Here is a 27,396-nt window from a genome sequence, read left to right as displayed (position 1 = left end):
CTGTACTTTCAATTAAAGGAAGAATTGGGAAATAAAGGAGGCAAAGTTGAATACAAGAGAGGTGGAAGCAAGTTTGAAAGAAAGACAGAAAGTAAATAATATGTTGAATTAATTGTATTGTCGATTATCTTGATAAAAGGTTTTGATCATTATAAACAAAGTCAATATGAGTTGACTCAAAATAGTCTTTGTGGCATGCAAAGCAGAAGTTCAAAATGTGCCGAAACCCGGGATCAAACCAGGGACTTTTAGATCTTCAGTCTAATGCTCTCCCAACTGAGCTATTTCGGCCTGCCAGCAGCTATAGTATTCAGCCTCTTTTTTTGAACAATCCCAGAACAGAGATGCAGAACCTGGATTTTCAATCTGAGGTTAGAGCTGTGTTATAATGTGTCCTGCATTGTTCAGCAGCTAACTGGTGAATTGGGTGAGTAGCGTTTTTGGGATAAATGTTAGGTCGTTTTTCTTTTAAAACTCTGAGTGGACCAGCACTGTATTACACAGACGTATGTCGCCTGAGTAGGTAAGCTATGTCATCTCAATACTGACAACTTTGTTTAAGGAGAAGTGAAAGCTGATGCAGACAAGAGTTTACTTTGAAAAAAGTATAAAAAAGGATAAATTCGTCATCAAAGCTGATGGCAAGAGAGGTGGAAGCAAGTTTAGAAGGAGGACAGAAAGACAACTTTTTGTTGAAGTTATCATGTTGTTGATCAGTTGATAAAATATTTTGACAAATAAAGAAAAAAAAACTAGAGCTGATTTCAAGAAATATTTTGCAAGAATGTAGGATCCCCTCGCACTGTGCCGAAACCCGGGATTGAACCAGGGACCTTAATCTCTTCAGTCTAACGATCTCCCAACTGAGATATTTCAGACAACAAGTCCCTGTGGCCTCCTGATGTATTATTAATAATTGTAGACGATACATACAGAACCTGGTCATTCTATTTTCGTTTATAGTTATGTGTTAAAGTGTCCAGTATCATTCAGCAGGTAACTTGGTCTGATGAGTGAATATACTTTTTAGGGGACAAGGTAGGTAGAATTTTTTTTCTAAACTCTGAATTGACTTATACTCTGAAACACAGACCTATATGGCCAGGGTGTACAAGCTATGTCATCTGACTACTGACAGTTTTGTATAAGGGGAATTGGAGGCTGATGCAGGCAAAGCTTTACTGTAAAATAAAGCACGAAGTTGCAAATAAATGAGGCATAGTTGAATACAAGAGAGGTGGAAGCAAGTTTGAAAGGAAGACAGAAAGTAAATAATATGTTGAATTGATTGTGTTGTTGATCAGATTGATAAAAGGTTTTGATAAAGAAGAGCGTTGATTTAACTCCAAACAGCTTTTGTGACATGAAAAGCAGAAGTTGAAATTGTGCCGAAACCCAGGACTGAACCAGGGACCTTTAGATCTTCAGTCTAACGCTCTCCCAACTGAGCTATTTCGGCCTGCTGGTAGTTTGGGTCTTCATCCTTTCTTTTAAACTTCCCAAGAAAATAGATGCTCAACCTCATGCTAGAGCTATGTTTTAAGATGTCCTGTATCATTCATCAGTTAACGGGTGCAATAGGTAAATAGCATTTTTCGGATCCAGGTTAGGTAGCTTTTGTTTTTACTCTGAATGGACTAGCACCATATTACACAGAGGTATTTGGCCTGAGTAGGTAAGCTATGTCATCTGAATACTGAAATCTGTGTTCAAGGAGAAGTGGAAGCTGATGCAGACAAGAGTTTACTTTACAAAAAAGCATGAAATAGGAAACATTTGTAGTCGAAGCTGAATGCAAGAGAGGTGGAAGCAAATTTAGAAGGAGGACAGAAAGACAATTCTATGTTGAATTGATCATGTTGTCGATCAGTTGATCAAATATTTTGATAAATAAAGAAAGAAAAACATGAGCTGATACCAAGAAATATTTTGTGAGAAGCAAGAAACCTCTCAGACTTTTCCGAAACCCAGCATTGAACAAGGGACTTTTAGATTTTCAATCTAACACTCTCCCAACTGAGCTATTTCATCCAGCTGGCCATTTTGGCTTTCTGTTGTATTTTTGATAATTGTTAAAGATAAATGCAGACCCTGGTCATTCTATCTGCATGTGCAGTTATGTGTTAAATTGTCCAATATTATTCAGCAGCTAAATTGGTCTGATGGGTGAATTTCCTTTTTAGGAGCCAAGTTAGTTAGAAGATGTTTGTAAACTATGAATGGACTTATACTCAGACACACAGACCTATATGGCGAGGGTAGGCAAACTAGGTCATCTGACTACTAACAGTTTTGTATAAGGGGAACTCGAGGCTGATGCAGGCAAAGCTTTACTTTCAATTAAAGTAAGAATTGGCAAATAAAGCAGGTAAAGTTGAATACAAGAGAGGTGGAAGCAAGTTTGACAGAAAGACAGAATGTAAAAAATATGTTGAAATGATTGTCTTATCGATCAGCTTGATAAAAGGTTTTGATCATTATAAACAACGTCAATATGAGTTGACTCCAAATAGCATTTGTGGCATGCAAAGCAGAAGTTCAAAATGTGCCTAAACCCGGTATTGAACCAGGGACCTTTAGATCTTCAGTCTACTGCTCTCCCAACTGAGCTATTTCATCCAGCTGGCAATTTTGGCTTTCTGTTGTATTTTTTATAATTGTTAAAGATAAATGCAGAACCTGGTCACTCTATCTGCATGTGCAGTTATGTGTTAAATTGTCCAGTATTATTCAGTAGCTAAATTGGTCTGATGGGTGAATTTCCTTTTTAGGAGCCAAGTTAGTTAGATGATGTTTGTAAACTATGAATGGACTTATACTCAGAAACACAGACCTATATGGCGAGGGTCGGCAAGCTAGGTCATCTGACTACTAACAGTTTTGTATAAGGGGAACTGGAGGCTGATGCAGGCAAAGCTGTACTTTCAATTAAAGGAAGAATTGGGAAATAAAGGAGGCAAAGTTGAATACAAGAGAGGTGGAAGCAAGTTTGAAAGAAAGACAGAAAGTAAATAATATGTTGAATTAATTGTATTGTCGATTATCTTGATAAAAGGTTTTGATCATTATAAACAAAGTCAATATGAGTTGACTCAAAATAGTCTTTGTGGCATGCAAAGCAGAAGTTCAAAATGTGCCGAAACCCAGGATCGAACCAGGGACCTTTAGATCTTCAGTCTAACGCTCTCCCAACTGAGCTATTTCGGCCTGCCACCAGCTATAGTATTCAGCCTCTTTTTTTGAACAATCCCAGAACAGAGATGCAGAACCTGGATTTTCAATCTGAGGTTAGAGCTGTGTTTTAATGTGTCCTGCATTGTTCAGCAGCTAACTGGTGAAATGGGTGAGTAGCACTTTTGGGATAAATGTTAGGTCGTTTTTCTTTTAAAACTCTGAGTGGACCAGCACTGTATTACACAGACGTATGTCGCCTGAGTAGGTAAGCTATGTCATCTCAATACTGACAACTTTGTTCAAGGAGAAGTGAAAGCTGATGCAGACAAGAGTTTACTTTGAAAAAAGTATAAAATGGGATACATTCGTCATCAAAGCTGATGGCAAGAGAGGTGGAAGCAAGTTTAGAAGGAGGACAGAAAGACAACTTTTTGTTGAAGTTATCATGTTGTTGATCAGTTGATAAAATATTTTGAGAAATAAAGAAAAAAAAAACTAGAGCTGATTTTAAGAAATATTTTGCAAGAATGTAGGATCCCCTCGCACTGTGCTGAAAGTCAGGATTGAATCAGGTACCTTAAGCTCTTCAGTCTAACGATCTCCCAACTGAGATATTTCAGCCAACAAGTCCCTGTGGCCTCCTGATGTATTATTAATAATTGTAGACGATACATACAGAACCTGGTCATTCTATTTTCGTTTATAGTTATGTGTTAAAGTGTCCAGTATCATTCAGCAGGTAACTTGGTCTGATGAGTGAATATCCTTTTTAGGGGACAAGGTAAGTAGAATTTTTTTTTCTAAACTCTGAATTGACTTATACTCTGAAACACAGACCTATATGGCCAGGGTGTACAAGCTATGTCATCTGACTACTGACAGTTTTGTATAAGGGGAATTGGAGGCTGATGCAGGCAAAGCTTTACTTTAAAATAAAGCAAGAAGTTGCAAATAAATGAGGCATAGTTGAATACAAGAGAGGTGGAAGCAAGTTTGAAAGGAAGACAGAAAGTAAATATTATGTTGAATTGATTGTGTTGTTGAATAGCTTGATGAAAGGTTTTGATAAAGAAGAGCATTGATTTAACTCCAAACAGCTTTTGTGACATGAAAAGCAGAAGTTGAAATTGTGCCGAAACCCGGGATTGAACCAGGGACCTTTAGATCTTCAGTCTAACGCTCTCCCAACTGAGCTATTTCGGCCTGCTGGTAGTTAGGGTCTTCATCCTTTCTTTTAAACTTTCCAAGAAAATAGATGCTCAACCTCATGCTAGAGCTATGTTTTAAGATGTCCTGTATCATTCATCAGTTAACGGGTGCAATAGGTAAATAGCATTTTTCGGATCCAGGTTAGGTAGCTTTTTTTTTTACTCTGAATGGACTAGCACCATATTACACAGAGGTATTTGGCCTGAGTAGGTAAGCTATGTCATCTGAATACTGAAATCTGTGTTCAAGGAGAAGTGGAAGCTGATGCAGACAAGAGTTTACTTTACAAAAAAGCATGAAATAGGAAACATTTGTAGTCGAAGCTGAATGCAAGAGAGGTGGAAGCAAATTTAGAAGGAGGACAGAAAGACAATTCTATGTTGAATTGATCATGTTGTCGATCAGTTGATCAAATATTTTGATAAATAAAGAAAGAAAAACTTGAGCTGATACCAAGAAATATTTTGTGAGAAGCAAGAAACCTCTCAGACTTTTCCGAAACCCAGCATTAAACAAGGGACTTTTAGATTTTCAATCTAACACTCTCCCAACTGAGCTATTTCATCCAGCTGGCCATTTTGGCTTTCTGTTGTATTTTTGATAATTGTTAAAGATAAATGCAGACCCTGGTCATTCTATCTGCATGTGCAGTTATGTGTTAAATTGTCCAATATTATTCAGCAGCTAAATTGGTCTGATGGGTGAATTTCCTTTTTAGGAGCCAAGTTAGTTAGAAGATGTTTGTAAACTATGAATGGACTTATACTCAGACACACAGACCTATATGGCGAGGGTAGGCAAACTAGGTCATCTGACTACTAACAGTTTTGTATAAGGGGAACTCGAGGCTGATGCAGGCAAAGCTTTACTTTCAATTAAAGGAAGAATTGGCAAATAAAGCAGGTAAAGTTGAATACAAGAGAGGTGGAAGCAAGTTTGACAGAAAGACAGAATGTAAAAAATATGTTGAAATGGTTGTCTTATCGATCAGCTTGATAAAAGGTTTTGATCATTATAAACAACGTCAATATGAGTTGACTCCAAATAGCATTTGTGGCATGCAAAGCAGAAGTTCAAAATGTGCCTAAACCCGGGATTGAACCAGGGACCTTTAGATCTTCAGTCTACTGCTCTCCCAACTGAGCTATTTCATCCAGCTGGCATTTTTGGCTTTCTGTTGTATTTTTTATAATTGTTAAAGATAAATGCAGAACCTGGTCACTCTATCTGCATGTGCAGTTATGTGTTAAATTGTCCAGTATTATTCAGTAGCTAAATTGGTCTGATGAGTGAATTTCCTTTTTAGGAGCCAAGTTAGTTAGATGATGTTTGTAAACTATGAATGGACTTATACTCAGAAACACAGACCTATATGGCGAGGGTCGGCAAGCTAGGTCATCTGACTACTAACAGTTTTGTATAAGGGGAACTGGAGGCTGATGCAGGCAAAGCTTTACTTTCAATTAAAGGAAGAATTGGGAAATAAAGGAGGCAAAGTTGAATACAAGAGAGGTGGAAGCAAGTTTGAAAGAAAGACAGAAAGTAAATAATATGTTGAATTAATTGTATTGTCGATTATCTTGATAAAAGGTTTTGATCATTATAAACAAAGTCAATATGAGTTGACTCAAAATAGTCTTTGTGGCATGCAAAGCAGAAGTTCAAAATGTGCCAAAACCCGGGATCGAACCAGGGACCTTTAGATCTTCAGTCTAATGCTCTCCCAACTGAGCTATTTCGGCCTGCCAGCAGCTATAGTATTCAGCCTCTTTTTTTGAACAATCCCAGAACAGAGATGCAGAACCTGGATTTTCAATCTGAGGTTAGAGCTGTGTTTTAATGTGTCCTGCATTTTTCAGCAGCTAACTGGTGAAATGGGTGAGTAGCGTTTTTGGGATAAATGTTAGGTTGTTTTTCTTTTAAAACTCTAAGTGGACCAGCACTGTATTACACAGACGTATGTCGCCTGAGTAGGTAAGCTATGTCATCTCAATACTGACAACTTTGTTCAAGGAGAAGTGAAAGCTGATGCAGACAAGAGTTTACTTTGAAAAAAGTATAAAATGGGATAAATTCGTCATCAAAGCTGATGGCAAGAGTGGTGGAAGCAAGTTTAGAAGGAGGACAGAAAGACAACTTTTTGTTGAAGTTATCATGTTGTTGATCAGTTGATAAAATATTTTGAGAAATAAAGAAAAAAAAAACTAGAGCTGATTTCAAGAAATATTTTGCAAGAATGTAGGATCCCCTCGCACTGTGCTGAAAGTCAGGATTGAATCAGGTACCTTAAGCTCTTCAGTCTAACGATCTCCCAACTGAGATATTTCAGCCAATAAGTCCCTGTGGCCTCCAGATGTATTATTAATAATTGTAGACGATACATACAGAACCTGGTCATTCTATTTTCGTTTATAGTTATGTGTTAAAGTGTCCAGTATCATTCAGCAGGTAACTTGGTCTGATGAGTGAATATCCTTTTTAGGGCACAATGTAGGTAGAATTTTTTTTCTAAACTCTGAATTGACTTATACTCTGAACCACAGACCTATATGGCCAGGGTGTACAAGCTATGTCATCTGACTACTGACAGTTTTGTATAAGGGGAATTGGAGGCTGATGCAGGCAAAGCTTTACTTTAAAATAAAGCAAGAAGTTGCAAATAAATGAGGCATGGTTGAATACAAGAGAGGTGGAAGCAAGTTTGAAAGGAAGACAGAAAGTAAATAATATGTTGAATTGATTGTGTTGTTGATCAGATTCATAAAAGGTTTTGATAAAGAAGAGCGTTGATTTAACTCCAAACAGCTTTTGTGACATGAAAAGCAGAAGTTGAAATTGTGCCGAAACCCAGGATTGAACCAAGGACCTTTAGATCTTCAGTCTAACGCTCTCCCAAATGAGCTTTTTCGGCCTGCTGGTAGTTTGGGTCTTCATCCTTTCTTTTAAACTTCCCAAGAAAATAGATGCTCAACCTCATGCTAGAGCTATGTTTTAAGATGTCCTGTATCATTCATCAGTTAACGGGTGCAATAGGTAAATAGCATTTTTCGGATCCAGGTTAGGTAGCTTTTTTTTTTACTCTGAATGGACTAGCACCATATTACACAGAGGTATTTGGCCTGAGTAGGTAAGCTATGTCATCTGAATACTGAAATCTGTGTTCAAGGAGAAGTGGAAGCTGATGCAGACAAGAGTTTACTTTACAAAAAAGCATGAAATAGGAAACATTTGTAGTCGAAGCTGAATGCAAGAGAGGTGGAAGCAAATTTAGAAGGAGGACAGAAAGACAATTCTATGTTGAATTGATCATGTTGTCGATCAGTTGATCAAATATTTTGATAAATAAAGAAAGAAAAACTTGAGCTGATACCAAGAAATATTTTGTGAGAAGCAAGAAACCTCTCAGACTTTTCCGAAACCCAGCATTGAACAAGGGACTTTTAGATTTTCAATCTAACACTCTCCCAAGTGAGCTATTTCATCCAGCTGGCCATTTGGGCTTTCTGTTGTATTTTTGATAATTGTTAAAGATAAATGCAGACCCTGGTCATTCTATCTGCATGTGCAGTTATGTGTTGAATTGTCCAATATTATTCAGCAGCTAAATTGGTCTGATGGGTGAATTTCCTTTTTAGGAGCCAAGTTAGTTAGAAGATGTTTGTAAACTATGAATGGACTCATACTCAGACACACAGACCTATATGGCGAGGGTAGGCAAACTAGGTCATCTGACTACTAACAGTTTTGTATAAGGGGAACTCGAGGCTGATGCAGGCAAAGCTTTACTTTCAATTAAAGGAAGAATTGGCAAATAAAGCAGGTAAAGTTGAATACAAGAGAGGTGGAAGCAAGTTTGACAGAAAGACAGAATGTAAAAAATATGTTGAAATGGTTGTCTTATCGATCAGCTTGATAAAAGGTTTTGATCATTATAAACAACGTCAATATGAGTTGACTCCAAATAGCATTTGTGGCATGCAAAGCAGAAGTTCAAAATGTGCCTACACCCGGGATTGAACCAGGGACCTTTAGATCTTCAGTCTACTGCTCTCCCAACTGAGCTATTTCATCCAGCTGGCATTTTTGGCTTTCTGTTGTATTTTTTATAATTGTTAAAGATAAATGCAGAACCTGGTCACTCTATCTGCATGTGCAGTTATGTGTTAAATTGTCCAGTATTATTCAGTAGCTAAATTGGTCTGATGGGTGAATTTCCTTTTTAGGAGCCAAGTTAGTTAGATGATGTTTGTAAACTATGAATGGACTTATACTCAGAAACACAGACCTATATGGCGAGGGTCGGCAAGCTAGGTCATCTGACTGCTAACAGTTTTGTATAAGGGGAACTGGAGGCTGATGCAGGCAAAGCTTTACTTTCAATTAAAGGAAGAATTGGGAAATAAAGGAGGCAAAGTTGAATACAAGAGAGGTGGAAGCAAGTTTGAAAGAAAGACAGAAAGTAAATAATATGTTGAATTAATTGTATTGTCGATTATCTTGATAAAAGGTTTTGATCATTATAAACAAAGTCAATATGAGTTGACTCAAAATAGTCTTTGTGGCATGCAAAGCAGAAGTTCAAAATGTGCCAAAACCCGGGATCGAACCAGGGACCTTTAGATCTTCAGTCTAACGCTCTCCCAACTGAGCTATTTCGGCCTGCCAGCAGCTATAGTATTCAGCCTCTTTTTTTGAACAATCCCAGAACAGAGATGCAGAACCTGGATTTTCAATCTGAGGTTAGAGCTGTGTTTTAATGTGTCCTGCATTTTTCAGCAGCTAACTGGTGAAATGGGTGAGTAGCGTTTTTGGGATAAATGTTAGGTTGTTTTTCTTTTAAAACTCTAAGTGGACCAGCACTGTATTACACAGACGTATGTCGCCTGAGTAGGTAAGCTATGTCATCTCAATACTGACAACTTTGTTCAAGGAGAAGTGAAAGCTGATGCAGACAAGAGTTTACTTTGAAAAAAGTATAAAATGGGATAAATTCGTCATCAAAGCTGATGGCAAGAGTGGTGGAAGCAAGTTTAGAAGGAGGACAGAAAGACAACTTTTTGTTGAAGTTATCATGTTGTTGATCAGTTGATAAAATATTTTGAGAAATAAAGAAAAAAAAAACTAGAGCTGATTTCAAGACATATTTTGCAAGAATGTAGGATCCCCACGCACTGTGCTGAAAGTCAGGATTGAATCAGGTACCTTAAGCTCTTCAGTCTAACGATCTCCCAACTGAGATATTTCAGCCAACAAGTCCCTGTGGCCTCCAGATGTATTATTAATAATTGTAGACGATACATACAGAACCTGGTCATTCTATTTTCGTTTATAGTTATGTGTTAAAGTGTCCAGTATCATTCAGCAGGTAACTTGGTCTGATGAGTGAATATCCTTTTTAGGGCACAATGTAGGTAGAATTTTTTTTTCTAAACTCTGAATTGACTTATACTCTGAACCACAGACCTATATGGCCAGGGTGTACAAGCTATGTCATCTGACTACTGACAGTTTTGTATAAGGGGAATTGGAGGCTGATGCAGGCAAAGCTTTACTTTAAAATAAAGCAAGAAGTTGCAAATAAATGAGGCATAGTTGAATACAAGAGAGGTGGAAGCAAGTTTGAAAGGAAGACAGAAAGTAAATAATATGTTGAATTGATTGTGTTGTTGATCAGATTCATAAAAGGTTTTGATAAAGAAGAGCGTTGATTTAACTCCAAACAGCTTTTGTGACATGAAAAGCAGAAGTTGAAATTGTGCCAAAACCCGGGATTGAACCAAGGACCTTTAGATCTTCAGTCTAACGCTCTCCCAAATGAGCTATTTCGGCCTGCTGGTAGTTTGGGTCTTCATCCTTTCTTTTAAACTTCCCAAGAAAATAGATGCTCAACCTCATGCTAGAGCTATGTTTTAAGATGTCCTGTATCATTCATCAGTTAACGGGTGCAATAGGTAAATAGCATTTTTCGGATCCAGGTTAGGTAGCTTTTTTTTTTACTCTGAATGGACTAGCACCATATTACACAGAGGTATTTGGCCTGAGTAGGTAAGCTATGTCATCTGAATACTGAAATCTGTGTTCAAGGAGAAGTGGAAGCTGATGCAGACAAGAGTTTACTTTACAAAAAAGCATGAAATAGGAAACATTTGTAGTCGAAGCTGAATGCAAGAGAGGTGGAAGCAAATTTAGAAGGAGGACAGAAAGACAATTCTATGTTGAATTGATCATGTTGTCGATCAGTTGATCAAATATTTTGATAAATAAAGAAAGAAAAACTTGAGCTGATACCAAGAAATATTTTGTGAGAAGCAAGAAACCTCTCAGACTTTTCCGAAACCCAGCATTGAACAAGGGACTTTTAGATTTTCAATCTAACACTCTCCCAAGTGAGCTATTTCATCCAGCTGGCCATTTGGGCTTTCTGTTGTATTTTTGATAATTGTTAAAGATAAATGCAGACCCTGGTCATTCTATCTGCATGTGCAGTTATGTGTTAAATTGTCCAATATTATTCAGCAGCTAAATTGGTCTGATGGGTGAATTTCCTTTTTAGGAGCCAAGTTAGTTAGAAGATGTTTGTAAACTATGAATGGACTCATACTCAGACACACAGACCTATATGGCGAGGGTAGGCAAACTAGGTCATCTGACTACTAACAGTTTTGTATAAGGGGAACTCGAGGCTGATGCAGGCAAAGCTTTACTTTCAATTAAAGGAAGAATTGGCAAATAAAGCAGGTAAAGTTGAATACAAGAGAGGTGGAAGCAAGTTTGACAGAAAGACAGAATGTAAAAAATATGTTGAAATGGTTGTCTTATCGATCAGCTTGATAAAAGGTTTTGATCATTATAAACAACGTCAATATGAGTTGACTCCAAATAGCATTTGTGGCATGCAAAGCAGAAGTTCAAAATGTGCCTACACCCGGGATTGAACCAGGGACCTTTAGATCTTCAGTCTACTGCTCTCCCAACTGAGCTATTTCATCCAGCTGGCATTTTTGGCTTTCTGTTGTATTTTTTATAATTGTTAAAGATAAATGCAGAACCTGGTCACTCTATCTGCATGTGCAGTTATGTGTTAAATTGTCCAGTATTATTCAGTAGCTAAATTGGTCTGATGGGTGAATTTCCTTTTTAGGAGCCAAGTTAGTTAGATGATGTTTGTAAACTATGAATGGACTTATACTCAGAAACACAGACCTATATGGCGAGGGTCGGCAAGCTAGGTCATCTGACTACTAACAGTTTTGTATAAGGGGAACTGGAGGCTGATGCAGGCAAAGCTTTACTTTCAATTAAAGGAAGAATTGGGAAATAAAGGAGGCAAAGTTGAATACAAGAGAGGTGGAAGCAAGTTTGAAAGAAAGACAGAAAGTAAATAATATGTTGAATTAATTGTATTGTCGATTATCTTGATAAAAGGTTTTGATCATTATAAACAAAGTCAATATGAGTTGACTCAAAATAGTCTTTGTGGCATGCAAAGCAGAAGTTCAAAATGTGCCAAAACCCGGGATCGAACCAGGGACCTTTAGATCTTCAGTCTAACGCTCTCCCAACTGAGCTATTTCGGCCTGCCAGCAGCTATAGTATTCAGCCTCTTTTTTTGAACAATCCCAGAACAGAGATGCAGAACCTGGATTTTCAATCTGAGGTTAGAGCTGTGTTTTAATGTGTCCTGCATTTTTCAGCAGCTAACTGGTGAAATGGGTGAGTAGCGTTTTTGGGATAAATGTTAGGTTGTTTTTCTTTTAAAACTCTAAGTGGACCAGCACTGTATTACACAGACGTATGTCGCCTGAGTAGGTAAGCTATGTCATCTCAATACTGACAACTTTGTTCAAGGAGAAGTGAAAGCTGATGCAGACAAGAGTTTACTTTGAAAAAAGTATAAAATGGGATAAATTCGTCATCAAAGCTGATGGCAAGAGTGGTGGAAGCAAGTTTAGAAGGAGGACAGAAAGACAACTTTTTGTTGAAGTTATCATGTTGTTGATCAGTTGATAAAATATTTTGAGAAATAAAGAAAAAAAAAACTAGAGCTGATTTCAAGACATATTTTGCAAGAATGTAGGATCCCCTCGCACTGTGCTGAAAGTCAGGATTGAATCAGGTACCTTAAGCTCTTCAGTCTAACGATCTCCCAACTGAGATATTTCAGCCAACAAGTCCCTGTGGCCTCCAGATGTATTATTAATAATTGTAGACGATACATACAGAACCTGGTCATTCTATTTTCGTTTATAGTTATGTGTTAAAGTGTCCAGTATCATTCAGCAGGTAACTTGGTCTGATGAGTGAATATCCTTTTTAGGGCACAATGTAGGTAGAATTTTTTTTTCTAAACTCTGAATTGACTTATACTCTGAACCACAGACCTATATGGCCAGGGTGTACAAGCTATGTCATCTGACTACTGACAGTTTTGTATAAGGGGAATTGGAGGCTGATGCAGGCAAAGCTTTACTTTAAAATAAAGCAAGAAGTTGCAAATAAATGAGGCATAGTTGAATACAAGAGAGGTGGAAGCAAGTTTGAAAGGAAGACAGAAAGTAAATAATATGTTGAATTGATTGTGTTGTTGATCAGATTCATAAAAGGTTTTGATAAAGAAGAGCGTTGATTTAACTCCAAACAGCTTTTGTGACATGAAAAGCAGAAGTTGAAATTGTGCCGAAACCCGGGATTGAACCAAGGACCTTTAGATCTTCAGTCTAACGCTCTCCCAAATGAGCTATTTCGGCCTGCTGGTAGTTTGGGTCTTCATCCTTTCTTTTAAACTTCCCAAGAAAATAGATGCTCAACCTCATGCTAGAGCTATGTTTTAAGATGTCCTGTATCATTCATCAGTTAACGGGTGCAATAGGTAAATAGCATTTTTCGGATCCAGGTTAGGTAGCTTTTTTTTTTACTCTGAATGGACTAGCACCATATTACACAGAGGTATTTGGCCTGAGTAGGTAAGCTATGTCATCTGAATACTGAAATCTGTGTTCAAGGAGAAGTGGAAGCTGATGCAGACAAGAGTTTACTTTACAAAAAAGCATGAAATAGGAAACATTTGTAGTCGAAGCTGAATGCAAGAGAGGTGGAAGCAAATTTAGAAGGAGGACAGAAAGACAATTCTATGTTGAATTGATCATGTTGTCGATCAGTTGATCAAATATTTTGATAAATAAAGAAAGAAAAACTTGAGCTGATACCAAGAAATATTTTGTGAGAAGCAAGAAACCTCTCAGACTTTTCCGAAACCCAGCATTAAACAAGGGACTTTTAGATTTTCAATCTAACACTCTCCCAACTGAGCTATTTCATCCAGCTGGCCATTTTGGCTTTCTGTTGTATTTTTGATAATTGTTAAAGATAAATGCAGACCCTGGTCATTCTATCTGCATGTGCAGTTATGTGTTAAATTGTCCAATATTATTCAGCAGCTAAATTGGTCTGATGGGTGAATTTCCTTTTTAGGAGCCAAGTTAGTTAGAAGATGTTTGTAAACTATGAATGGACTTATACTCAGACACACAGACCTATATGGCGAGGGTAGGCAAACTAGGTCATCTGACTACTAACAGTTTTGTATAAGGGGAACTCGAGGCTGATGCAGGCAAAGCTTTACTTTCAATTAAAGGAAGAATTGGCAAATAAAGCAGGTAAAGTTGAATACAAGAGAGGTGGAAGCAAGTTTGACAGAAAGACAGAATGTAAAAAATATGTTGAAATGGTTGTCTTATCGATCAGCTTGATAAAAGGTTTTGATCATTATAAACAACGTCAATATGAGTTGACTCCAAATAGCATTTGTGGCATGCAAAGCAGAAGTTCAAAATGTGCCTAAACCCGGGATTGAACCAGGGACCTTTAGATCTTCAGTCTACTGCTCTCCCAACTGAGGTATTTCATCCAGCTGGCATTTTTGGCTTTCTGTTGTATTTTTTATAATTGTTAAAGATAAATGCAGAACCTGGTCACTCTATCTGCATGTGCAGTTATGTGTTAAATTGTCCAGTATTATTCAGTAGCTAAATTGGTCTGATGAGTGAATTTCCTTTTTAGGAGCCAAGTTAGTTAGATGATGTTTGTAAACTATGAATGGACTTATACTCAGAAACACAGACCTATATGGCGAGGGTCGGCAAGCTAGGTCATCTGACTACTAACAGTTTTGTATAAGGGGAACTGGAGGCTGATGCAGGCAAAGCTTTACTTTCAATTAAAGGAAGAATTGGGAAATAAAGGAGGCAAAGTTGAATACAAGAGAGGTGGAAGCAAGTTTGAAAGAAAGACAGAAAGTAAATAATATGTTGAATTAATTGTATTGTCGATTATCTTGATAAAAGGTTTTGATCATTATAAACAAAGTCAATATGAGTTGACTCAAAATAGTCTTTGTGGCATGCAAAGCAGAAGTTCAAAATGTGCCAAAACCCGGGATCGAACCAGGGACCTTTAGATCTTCAGTCTAACGCTCTCCCAACTGAGCTATTTCGGCCTGCCAGCAGCTATAGTATTCAGCCTCTTTTTTTGAACAATCCCAGAACAGAGATGCAGAACCTGGATTTTCAATCTGAGGTTAGAGCTGTGTTTTAATGTGTCCTGCATTTTTCAGCAGCTAACTGGTGAAATGGGTGAGTAGCGTTTTTGGGATAAATGTTAGGTTGTTTTTCTTTTAAAACTCTAAGTGGACCAGCACTGTATTACACAGACGTATGTCGCCTGAGTAGGTAAGCTATGTCATCTCAATACTGACAACTTTGTTCAAGGAGAAGTGAAAGCTGATGCAGACAAGAGTTTACTTTGAAAAAAGTATAAAATGGGATAAATTCGTCATCAAAGCTGATGGCAAGAGTGGTGGAAGCAAGTTTAGAAGGAGGACAGAAAGACAACTTTTTGTTGAAGTTATCATGTTGTTGATCAGTTGATAAAATATTTTGAGAAATAAAGAAAAAAAAAACTAGAGCTGATTTCAAGAAATATTTTGCAAGAATGTAGGATCCCCTCGCACTGTGCTGAAAGTCAGGATTGAATCAGGTACCTTAAGCTCTTCAGTCTAACGATCTCCCAACTGAGATATTTCAGCCAATAAGTCCCTGTGGCCTCCAGATGTATTATTAATAATTGTAGACGATACATACAGAACCTGGTCATTCTATTTTCGTTTATAGTTATGTGTTAAAGTGTCCAGTATCATTCAGCAGGTAACTTGGTCTGATGAGTGAATATCCTTTTTAGGGCACAATGTAGGTAGAATTTTTTTTTCTAAACTCTGAATTGACTTATACTCTGAACCACAGACCTATATGGCCAGGGTGTACAAGCTATGTCATCTGACTACTGACAGTTTTGTATAAGGGGAATTGGAGGCTGATGCAGGCAAAGCTTTACTTTAAAATAAAGCAAGAAGTTGCAAATAAATGAGGCATAGTTGAATACAAGAGAGGTGGAAGCAAGTTTGAAAGGAAGACAGAAAGTAAATAATATGTTGAATTGATTGTGTTGTTGATCAGATTCATAAAAGGTTTTGATAAAGAAGAGCGTTGATTTAACTCCAAACAGCTTTTGTGACATGAAAAGCAGAAGTTGAAATTGTGCCGAAACCCAGGATTGAACCAAGGACCTTTAGATCTTCAGTCTAACGCTCTCCCAAATGAGCTATTTCGGCCTGCTGGTAGTTTGGGTCTTCATCCTTTCTTTTAAACTTCCCAAGAAAATAGATGCTCAACCTCATGCTAGAGCTATGTTTTAAGATGTCCTGTATCATTCATCAGTTAACGGGTGCAATAGGTAAATAGCATTTTTCGGATCCAGGTTAGGTAGCTTTTTTTTTTACTCTGAATGGACTAGCACCATATTACACAGAGATATTTGGCCTGAGTAGGTAAGCTATGTCATCTGAATACTGAAATCTGTGTTCAAGGAGAAGTGGAAGCTGATGCAGACAAGAGTTTACTTTACAAAAAAGCATGAAATAGGAAACATTTGTAGTCGAAGCTGAATGCAAGAGAGGTGGAAGCAAATTTAGAAGGAGGACAGAAAGACAATTCTATGTTGAATTGATCATGTTGTCGATCAGTTGATCAAATATTTTGATAAATAAAGAAAGAAAAACTTGAGCTGATACCAAGAAATATTTTGTGAGAAGCAAGAAACCTCTCAGACTTTTCCGAAACCCAGCATTGAACAAGGGACTTTTAGATTTTCAATCTAACACTCTCCCAAGTGAGCTATTTCATCCAGCTGGCCATTTGGGCTTTCTGTTGTATTTTTGATAATTGTTAAAGATAAATGCAGACCCTGGTCATTCTATCTGCATGTGCAGTTATGTGTTAAATTGTCCAATATTATTCAGCAGCTAAATTGGTCTGATGGGTGAATTTCCTTTTTAGGAGCCAAGTTAGTTAGAAGATGTTTGTAAACTATGAATGGACTCATACTCAGACACACAGACCTATATGGCGAGGGTAGGCAAACTAGGTCATCTGACTACTAACAGTTTTGTATAAGGGGAACTCGAGGCTGATGCAGGCAAAGCTTTACTTTCAATTAAAGGAAGAATTGGCAAATAAAGCAGGTAAAGTTGAATACAAGAGAGGTGGAAGCAAGTTTGACAGAAAGACAGAATGTAAAAAATATGTTGAAATGGTTGTCTTATCGATCAGCTTGATAAAAGGTTTTGATCATTATAAACAACGTCAATATGAGTTGACTCCAAATAGCATTTGTGGCATGCAAAGCAGAAGTTCAAAATGTGCCTACACCCGGGATTGAACCAGGGACCTTTAGATCTTCAGTCTACTGCTCTCCCAACTGAGCTATTTCATCCAGCTGGCATTTTTGGCTTTCTGTTGTATTTTTTATAATTGTTAAAGATAAATGCAGAACCTGGTCACTCTATCTGCATGTGCAGTTATGTGTTAAATTGTCCAGTATTATTCAGTAGCTAAATTGGTCTGATGGGTGAATTTCCTTTTTAGGAGCCAAGTTAGTTAGATGATGTTTGTAAACTATGAATGGACTTATACTCAGAAACACAGACCTATATGGCGAGGGTCGGCAAGCTAGGTCATCTGACTACTAACAGTTTTGTATAAGGGGAACTGGAGGCTGATGCAGGCAAAGCTTTACTTTCAATTAAAGGAAGAATTGGGAAATAAAGGAGGCAAAGTTGAATACAAGAGAGGTGGAAGCAAGTTTGAAAGAAAGACAGAAAGTAAATAATATGTTGAATTAATTGTATTGTCGATTATCTTGATAAAAGGTTTTGATCATTATAAACAAAGTCAATATGAGTTGACTCAAAATAGTCTTTGTGGCATGCAAAGGAGAAGTTCAAAATGTGCCAAAACCCGGGATCGAACCAGGGACCTTTAGATCTTCAGTCTAACGCTCTCCCAACTGAGCTATTTCGGCCTGCCAGCAGCTATAGTATTCAGCCTCTTTTTTTGAACAATCCCAGAACAGAGATGCAGAACCTGGATTTTCAATCTGAGGTTAGAGCTGTGTTTTAATGTGTCCTGCATTTTTCAGCAGCTAACTGGTGAAATGGGTGAGTAGCGTTTTTGGGATAAATGTTAGGTTGTTTTTCTTTTAAAACTCTAAGTGGACCAGCACTGTATTACACAGACGTATGTCGCCTGAGTAGGTAAGCTATGTCATCTCAATACTGACAACTTTGTTCAAGGAGAAGTGAAAGCTGATGCAGACAAGAGTTTACTTTGAAAAAAGTATAAAATGGGATAAATTCGTCATCAAAGCTGATGGCAAGAGTGGTGGAAGCAAGTTTAGAAGGAGGACAGAAAGACAACTTTTTGTTGAAGTTATCATGTTGTTGATCAGTTGATAAAATATTTTGAGAAATAAAGAAAAAAAAAACTAGAGCTGATTTCAAGACATATTTTGCAAGAATGTAGGATCCCCTCGCACTGTGCTGAAAGTCAGGATTGAATCAGGTACCTTAAGCTCTTCAGTCTAACGATCTCCCAACTGAGATATTTCAGCCAACAAGTCCCTGTGGCCTCCAGATGTATTATTAATAATTGTAGACGATACATACAGAACCTGGTCATTCTATTTTCGTTTATAGTTATGTGTTAAAGTGTCCAGTATCATTCAGCAGGTAACTTGGTCTGATGAGTGAATATCCTTTTTAGGGCACAATGTAGGTAGAATTTTTTTTTCTAAACTCTGAATTGACTTATACTCTGAACCACAGACCTATATGGCCAGGGTGTACAAGCTATGTCATCTGACTACTGACAGTTTTGTATAAGGGGAATTGGAGGCTGATGCAGGCAAAGCTTTACTTTAAAATAAAGCAAGAAGTTGCAAATAAATGAGGCATAGTTGAATACAAGAGAGGTGGAAGCAAGTTTGAAAGGAAGACAGAAAGTAAATAATATGTTGAATTGATTGTGTTGTTGATCAGATTCATAAAAGGTTTTGATAAAGAAGAGCGTTGATTTAACTCCAAACAGCTTTAGTGACATGAAAAGCAGAAGTTGAAATTGTGCCGAAACCCGGGATTGAACCAAGGACCTTTAGATCTTCAGTCTAACGCTCTCCCAAATGAGCTATTTCGGCCTGCTGGTAGTTTGGGTCTTCATCCTTTCTTTTAAACTTCCCAAGAAAATAGATGCTCAACCTCATGCTAGAGCTATGTTTTAAGATGTCCTGTATCATTCATCAGTTAACGGGTGCAATAGGTAAATAGCATTTTTCGGATCCAGGTTAGGTAGCTTTTTTTTTTACTCTGAATGGACTAGCACCATATTACACAGAGGTATTTGGCCTGAGTAGGTAAGCTATGTCATCTGAATACTGAAATCTGTGTTCAAGGAGAAGTGGAAGCTGATGCAGACAAGAGTTTACTTTACAAAAAAGCATGAAATAGGAAACATTTGTAGTCGAAGCTGAATGCAAGAGAGGTGGAAGCAAATTTAGAAGGAGGACAGAAAGACAATTCTATGTTGAATTGATCATGTTGTCGATCAGTTGATCAAATATTTTGATAAATAAAGAAAGAAAAACATGAGCTGATACCAAGAAATATTTTGTGAGAAGCAAGAAACCTCTCAGACTTTTCCGAAACCCAGCATTGAACAAGGGACTTTTAGATTTTCAATCTAACACTCTCCCAACTGAGCTATTTCATCCAGCTGGCCATTTTGGCTTTCTGTTGTATTTTTGATAATTGTTAAAGATAAATGCAGACCCTGGTCATTCTATCTGCATGTGCAGTTATGTGTTAAATTGTCCAATATTATTCAGCAGCTAAATTGGTCTGATGGGTGAATTTCCTTTTTAGGAGCCAAGTTAGTTAGAAGATGTTTGTAAACTATGAATGGACTTATACTCAGACACACAGACCTATATGGCGAGGGTAGGCAAACTAGGTCATCTGACTACTAACAGTTTTGTATAAGGGGAACTCGAGGCTGATGCAGGCAAAGCTTTACTTTCAATTAAAGTAAGAATTGGCAAATAAAGCAGGTAAAGTTGAATACAAGAGAGGTGGAAGCAAGTTTGACAGAAAGACAGAATGTAAAAAATATGTTGAAATGATTGTCTTATCGATCAGCTTGATAAAAGGTTTTGATCATTATAAACAACGTCAATATGAGTTGACTCCAAATAGCATTTGTGGCATGCAAAGCAGAAGTTCAAAATGTGCCTAAACCCGGTATTGAACCAGGGACCTTTAGATCTTCAGTCTACTGCTCTCCCAACTGAGCTATTTCATCCAGCTGGCAATTTTGGCTTTCTGTTGTATTTTTTATAATTGTTAAAGATAAATGCAGAACCTGGTCACTCTATCTGCATGTGCAGTTATGTGTTAAATTGTCCAGTATTATTCAGTAGCTAAATTGGTCTGATGGGTGAATTTCCTTTTTAGGAGCCAAGTTAGTTAGATGATGTTTGTAAACTATGAATGGACTTATACTCAGAAACACAGACCTATATGGCGAGGGTCGGCAAGCTAGGTCATCTGACTACTAACAGTTTTGTATAAGGGGAACTGGAGGCTGATGCAGGCAAAGCTGTACTTTCAATTAAAGGAAGAATTGGGAAATAAAGGAGGCAAAGTTGAATACAAGAGAGGTGGAAGCAAGTTTGAAAGAAAGACAGAAAGTAAATAATATGTTGAATTAATTGTATTGTCGATTATCTTGATAAAAGGTTTTGATCATTATAAACAAAGTCAATATGAGTTGACTCAAAATAGTCTTTGTGGCATGCAAAGCAGAAGTTCAAAATGTGCCGAAACCCAGGATCGAACCAGGGACCTTTAGATCTTCAGTCTAACGCTCTCCCAACTGAGCTATTTCGGCCTGCCACCAGCTATAGTATTCAGCCTCTTTTTTTGAACAATCCCAGAACAGAGATGCAGAACCTGGATTTTCAATCTGAGGTTAGAGCTGTGTTTTATTGTGTCCTGCATTGTTCAGCAGCTAACTGGTGAAATGGGTGAGTAGCACTTTTGGGATAAATGTTAGGTCGTTTTTCTTTTAAAACTCTGAGTGGACCAGCACTGTATTACACAGACGTATGTCGCCTGAGTAGGTAAGCTATGTCATCTCAATACTGACAACTTTGTTCAAGGAGAAGTGAAAGCTGATGCAGACAAGAGTTTACTTTGAAAAAAGTATAAAATGGGATACATTCGTCATCAAAGCTGATGGCAAGAGAGGTGGAAGCAAGTTTAGAAGGAGGACAGAAAGACAACTTTTTGTTGAAGTTATCATGTTGTTGATCAGTTGATAAAATATTTTGAGAAATAAAGAAAAAAAAAACTAGAGCTGATTTTAAGAAATATTTTGCAAGAATGTAGGATCCCCTCGCACTGTGCTGAAAGTCAGGATTGAATCAGGTACCTTAAGCTCTTCAGTCTAACGATCTCCCAACTGAGATATTTCAGCCAACAAGTCCCTGTGGCCTCCTGATGTATTATTAATAATTGTAGACGATACATACAGAACCTGGTCATTCTATTTTCGTTTATAGTTATGTGTTAAAGTGTCCAGTATCATTCAGCAGGTAACTTGGTCTGATGAGTGAATATCCTTTTTAGGGGACAAGGTAAGTAGAATTTTTTTTTCTAAACTCTGAATTGACTTATACTCTGAAACACAGACCTATATGGCCAGGGTGTACAAGCTATGTCATCTGACTACTGACAGTTTTGTATAAGGGGAATTGGAGGCTGATGCAGGCAAAGCTTTACTTTAAAATAAAGCAAGAAGTTGCAAATAAATGAGGCATAGTTGAATACAAGAGAGGTGGAAGCAAGTTTGAAAGGAAGACAGAAAGTAAATATTATGTTGAATTGATTGTGTTGTTGAATAGCTTGATGAAAGGTTTTGATAAAGAAGAGCATTGATTTAACTCCAAACAGCTTTTGTGACATGAAAAGCAGAAGTTGAAATTGTGCCGAAACCCGGGATTGAACCAGGGACCTTTAGATCTTCAGTCTAACGCTCTCCCAACTGAGCTATTTCGGCCTGCTGGTAGTTAGGGTCTTCATCCTTTCTTTTAAACTTTCCAAGAAAATAGATGCTCAACCTCATGCTAGAGCTATGTTTTAAGATGTCCTGTATCATTCATCAGTTAACGGGTGCAATAGGTAAATAGCATTTTTCGGATCCAGGTTAGGTAGCTTTTTTTTTTACTCTGAATGGACTAGCACCATATTACACAGAGGTATTTGGCCTGAGTAGGTAAGCTATGTCATCTGAATACTGAAATCTGTGTTCAAGGAGAAGTGGAAGCTGATGCAGACAAGAGTTTACTTTACAAAAAAGCATGAAATAGGAAACATTTGTAGTCGAAGCTGAATGCAAGAGAGGTGGAAGCAAATTTAGAAGGAGGACAGAAAGACAATTCTATGTTGAATTGATCATGTTGTCGATCAGTTGATCAAATATTTTGATAAATAAAGAAAGAAAAACTTGAGCTGATACCAAGAAATATTTTGTGAGAAGCAAGAAACCTCTCAGACTTTTCCGAAACCCAGCATTAAACAAGGGACTTTTAGATTTTCAATCTAACACTCTCCCAACTGAGCTATTTCATCCAGCTGGCCATTTTGGCTTTCTGTTGTATTTTTGATAATTGTTAAAGATAAATGCAGACCCTGGTCATTCTATCTGCATGTGCAGTTATGTGTTAAATTGTCCAATATTATTCAGCAGCTAAATTGGTCTGATGGGTGAATTTCCTTTTTAGGAGCCAAGTTAGTTAGAAGATGTTTGTAAACTATGAATGGACTTATACTCAGACACACAGACCTATATGGCGAGGGTAGGCAAACTAGGTCATCTGACTACTAACAGTTTTGTATAAGGGGAACTCGAGGCTGATGCAGGCAAAGCTTTACTTTCAATTAAAGGAAGAATTGGCAAATAAAGCAGGTAAAGTTGAATACAAGAGAGGTGGAAGCAAGTTTGACAGAAAGACAGAATGTAAAAAATATGTTGAAATGGTTGTCTTATCGATCAGCTTGATAAAAGGTTTTGATCATTATAAACAACGTCAATATGAGTTGACTCCAAATAGCATTTGTGGCATGCAAAGCAGAAGTTCAAAATGTGCCTAAACCCGGGATTGAACCAGGGACCTTTAGATCTTCAGTCTACTGCTCTCCCAACTGAGCTATTTCATCCAGCTGGCATTTTTGGCTTTCTGTTGTATTTTTTATAATTGTTAAAGATAAATGCAGAACCTGGTCACTCTATCTGCATGTGCAGTTATGTGTTAAATTGTCCAGTATTATTCAGTAGCTAAATTGGTCTGATGAGTGAATTTCCTTTTTAGGAGCCAAGTTAGTTAGATGATGTTTGTAAACTATGAATGGACTTATACTCAGAAACACAGACCTATATGGCGAGGGTCGGCAAGCTAGGTCATCTGACTACTAACAGTTTTGTATAAGGGGAACTGGAGGCTGATGCAGGCAAAGCTTTACTTTCAATTAAAGGAAGAATTGGGAAATAAAGGAGGCAAAGTTGAATACAAGAGAGGTGGAAGCAAGTTTGAAAGAAAGACAGAAAGTAAATAATATGTTGAATTAATTGTATTGTCGATTATCTTGATAAAAGGTTTTGATCATTATAAACAAAGTCAATATGAGTTGACTCAAAATAGTCTTTGTGGCATGCAAAGCAGAAGTTCAAAATGTGCCAAAACCCGGGATCGAACCAGGGACCTTTAGATCTTCAGTCTAACGCTCTCCCAACTGAGCTATTTCGGCCTGCCAGCAGCTATAGTATTCAGCCTCTTTTTTTGAACAATCCCAGAACAGAGATGCAGAACCTGGATTTTCAATCTGAGGTTAGAGCTGTGTTTTAATGTGTCCTGCATTTTTCAGCAGCTAACTGGTGAAATGGGTGAGTAGCGTTTTTGGGATAAATGTTAGGTTGTTTTTCTTTTAAAACTCTAAGTGGACCAGCACTGTATTACACAGACGTATGTCGCCTGAGTAGGTAAGCTATGTCATCTCAATACTGACAACTTTGTTCAAGGAGAAGTGAAAGCTGATGCAGACAAGAGTTTACTTTGAAAAAAGTATAAAATGGGATAAATTCGTCATCAAAGTTGATGGCAAGAGAGGTGGAAGCAAGTTTAGAAGGAGGACAGAAAGACAACTTTTTGTTGAAGTTATCATGTTGTTGATCAGTTGATAAAATATTTTGAGAAATAAAGAAAAAAAAACTAGAGCTGATTTCAAGAAATATTTTGCAAGAATGTAGGATCCCCTCGCACTGTGCTGAAAGTCAGGATTGAATCAGGTACCTTAAGCTCTTCAGTCTAACGATCTCCCAACTGAGATATTTCAGCCAACAAGTCCCTGTGGCCTCCTGATGTATTATTAATAATTGTAGACGATACATACAGAACCTGGTCATTCTATTTTCGTTTATAGTTATGTGTTAAAGTGTCCAGTATCATTCAGCAGGTAACTTGGTCTGATGAGTGAATATCCTTTTTAGGGGACAAGGTAGGTAGAATTTTTTTTTCTAAACTCTGAATTGACTTATACTCTGAACCACAGACCTATATGGCCAGGGTGTACAAGCTATGTCATCTGACTACTGACAGTTTTGTATAAGGGGAATTGGAGGCTGATGCAGGCAAAGCTTTACTTTAAAATAAAGCAAGAAGTTGCAAATAAATGAGGCATAGTTGAATACAAGAGAGGTGGAAGCAAGTTTGAAAGGAAGACAGAAAGTAAATAATATGTTGAATTGATTGTGTTGTTGATCAGATTCATAAAAGGTTTTGATAAAGAAGAGCGTTGATTTAACTCCAAACAGCTTTTGTGACATGAAAAGCAGAAGTTGAAATTGTGCCGAAACCCGGGATTGAACCAAGGACCTTTAGATCTTCAGTCTAACGCTCTCCCAAATGAGCTATTTCGGCCTGCTGGTAGTTTGGGTCTTCATCCTTTCTTTTAAACTTCCCAAGAAAATAGATGCTCAACCTCATGCTAGAGCTATGTTTTAAGATGTCCTGTATCATTCATCAGTTAACGGGTGCAATAGGTAAATAGCATTTTTCGGATCCAGGTTAGGTAGCTTTTTTTTTTACTCTGAATGGACTAGCACCATATTACACAGAGGTATTTGGCCTGAGTAGGTAAGCTATGTCATCTGAATACTGAAATCTGTGTTCAAGGAGAAGTGGAAGCTGATGCAGACAAGAGTTTACTTTACAAAAAAGCATGAAATAGGAAACATTTGTAGTCGAAGCTGAATGCAAGAGAGGTGGAAGCAAATTTAGAAGGAGGACAGAAAGACAATTCTATGTTGAATTGATCATGTTGTCGATCAGTTGATCAAATATTTTGATAAATAAAGAAAGAAAAACTTGAGCTGATACCAAGAAATATTTTGTGAGAAGCAAGAAACCTCTCAGACTTTTCCGAAACCCAGCATTAAACAAGGGACTTTTAGATTTTCAATCTAACACTCTCCCAACTGAGCTATTTCATCCAGCTGGCCATTTTGGCTTTCTGTTGTATTTTTGATAATTGTTAAAGATAAATGCAGACCCTGGTCATTCTATCTGCATGTGCAGTTATGTGTTAAATTGTCCAATATTATTCAGCAGCTAAATTGGTCTGATGGGTGAATTTCCTTTTTAGGAGCCAAGTTAGTTAGAAGATGTTTGTAAACTATGAATGGACTTATACTCAGACACACAGACCTATATGGCGAGGGTAGGCAAACTAGGTCATCTGACTACTAACAGTTTTGTATAAGGGGAACTCGAGGCTGATGCAGGCAAAGCTTTACTTTCAATTAAAGGAAGAATTGGCAAATAAAGCAGGTAAAGTTGAATACAAGAGAGGTGGAAGCAAGTTTGACAGAAAGACAGAATGTAAAAAATATGTTGAAATGGTTGTCTTATCGATCAGCTTGATAAAAGGTTTTGATCATTATAAACAACGTCAATATGAGTTGACTCCAAATAGCATTTGTGGCATGCAAAGCAGAAGTTCAAAATGTGCCTAAACCCGGGATTGAACCAGGGACCTTTAGATCTTCAGTCTACTGCTCTCCCAACTGAGGTATTTCATCCAGCTGGCATTTTTGGCTTTCTGTTGTATTTTTTATAATTGTTAAAGATAAATGCAGAACCTGGTCACTCTATCTGCATGTGCAGTTATGTGTTAAATTGTCCAGTATTATTCAGTAGCTAAATTGGTCTGATGAGTGAATTTCCTTTTTAGGAGCCAAGTTAGTTAGATGATGTTTGTAAACTATGAATGGACTTATACTCAGAAACACAGACCTATATGGCGAGGGTCGGCAAGCTAGGTCATCTGACTACTAACAGTTTTGTATAAGGGGAACTGGAGGCTGATGCAGGCAAAGCTTTACTTTCAATTAAAGGAAGAATTGGGAAATAAAGGAGGCAAAGTTGAATACAAGAGAGGTGGAAGCAAGTTTGAAAGAAAGACAGAAAGTAAATAATATGTTGAATTAATTGTATTGTCGATTATCTTGATAAAAGGTTTTGATCATTATAAACAAAGTCAATATGAGTTGACTCAAAATAGTCTTTGTGGCATGCAAAGCAGAAGTTCAAAATGTGCCAAAACCCGGGATCGAACCAGGGACCTTTAGATCTTCAGTCTAACGCTCTCCCAACTGAGCTATTTCGGCCTGCCAGCAGCTATAGTATTCAGCCTCTTTTTTTGAACAATCCCAGAACAGAGATGCAGAACCTGGATTTTCAATCTGAGGTTAGAGCTGTGTTTTAATGTGTCCTGCATTTTTCAGCAGCTAACTGGTGAAATGGGTGAGTAGCGTTTTTGGGATAAATGTTAGGTTGTTTTTCTTTTAAAACTCTAAGTGGACCAGCACTGTATTACACAGACGTATGTCGCCTGAGTAGGTAAGCTATGTCATCTCAATACTGACAACTTTGTTCAAGGAGAAGTGAAAGCTGATGCAGACAAGAGTTTACTTTGAAAAAAGTATAAAATGGGATAAATTCGTCATCAAAGCTGATGGCAAGAGTGGTGGAAGCAAGTTTAGAAGGAGGACAGAAAGACAACTTTTTGTTGAAGTTATCATGTTGTTGATCAGTTGATAAAATATTTTGAGAAATAAAGAAAAAAAAAACTAGAGCTGATTTCAAGAAATATTTTGCAAGAATGTAGGATCCCCTCGCACTGTGCTGAAAGTCAGGATTGAATCAGGTACCTTAAGCTCTTCAGTCTAACGATCTCCCAACTGAGATATTTCAGCCAATAAGTCCCTGTGGCCTCCAGATGTATTATTAATAATTGTAGACGATACATACAGAACCTGGTCATTCTATTTTCGTTTATAGTTATGTGTTAAAGTGTCCAGTATCATTCAGCAGGTAACTTGGTCTGATGAGTGAATATCCTTTTTAGGGCACAATGTAGGTAGAATTTTTTTTTCTAAACTCTGAATTGACTTATACTCTGAACCACAGACCTATATGGCCAGGGTGTACAAGCTATGTCATCTGACTACTGAC

The 27,396-nt window shown here is 37.5% G+C and overlaps 9 non-coding genes across 9 annotated transcripts; all 9 read right to left on the bottom strand.

Moving 5' to 3' along the window:
- Positions 1-4,304: 4,304 nt before the first annotated feature.
- TRNAF-GAA (transfer RNA phenylalanine (anticodon GAA)) lies at positions 4,305-4,377 on the bottom strand. The gene has a single exon. It is a non-coding gene; the product is annotated as a tRNA-Phe (tRNA).
- A 1,675-nt stretch (positions 4,378-6,052) lies between these two features.
- Positions 6,053-6,125, bottom strand: TRNAF-GAA (transfer RNA phenylalanine (anticodon GAA)). The gene has a single exon. It is a non-coding gene; the product is annotated as a tRNA-Phe (tRNA).
- A 2,844-nt stretch (positions 6,126-8,969) lies between these two features.
- On the bottom strand, positions 8,970-9,042 carry TRNAF-GAA (transfer RNA phenylalanine (anticodon GAA)). The gene has a single exon. It is a non-coding gene; the product is annotated as a tRNA-Phe (tRNA).
- A 2,845-nt stretch (positions 9,043-11,887) lies between these two features.
- TRNAF-GAA (transfer RNA phenylalanine (anticodon GAA)) lies at positions 11,888-11,960 on the bottom strand. The gene has a single exon. It is a non-coding gene; the product is annotated as a tRNA-Phe (tRNA).
- Positions 11,961-14,805: 2,845 nt separating this feature from the next.
- TRNAF-GAA (transfer RNA phenylalanine (anticodon GAA)) lies at positions 14,806-14,878 on the bottom strand. Its single transcript has one exon. It is a non-coding gene; the product is annotated as a tRNA-Phe (tRNA).
- Positions 14,879-17,723: 2,845 nt separating this feature from the next.
- TRNAF-GAA (transfer RNA phenylalanine (anticodon GAA)) lies at positions 17,724-17,796 on the bottom strand. Its single transcript has one exon. It is a non-coding gene; the product is annotated as a tRNA-Phe (tRNA).
- A 4,015-nt stretch (positions 17,797-21,811) lies between these two features.
- TRNAF-GAA (transfer RNA phenylalanine (anticodon GAA)) lies at positions 21,812-21,884 on the bottom strand. Its single transcript has one exon. It is a non-coding gene; the product is annotated as a tRNA-Phe (tRNA).
- Positions 21,885-23,559: 1,675 nt separating this feature from the next.
- TRNAF-GAA (transfer RNA phenylalanine (anticodon GAA)) lies at positions 23,560-23,632 on the bottom strand. The gene has a single exon. It is a non-coding gene; the product is annotated as a tRNA-Phe (tRNA).
- Positions 23,633-26,476: 2,844 nt separating this feature from the next.
- Positions 26,477-26,549, bottom strand: TRNAF-GAA (transfer RNA phenylalanine (anticodon GAA)). The gene has a single exon. It is a non-coding gene; the product is annotated as a tRNA-Phe (tRNA).
- Positions 26,550-27,396: the final 847 nt, after the last annotated feature.

This window comes from Triturus cristatus, chromosome 8 (assembly GCF_964204655.1).
Source record: "Triturus cristatus chromosome 8, aTriCri1.1, whole genome shotgun sequence".
Classification (NCBI taxonomy): Eukaryota; Metazoa; Chordata; class Amphibia; order Caudata; family Salamandridae; genus Triturus; species Triturus cristatus.
Note: the sequence above shows the minus strand (reverse complement) of the source record. Positions and strands in the feature narration are given on the sequence as shown.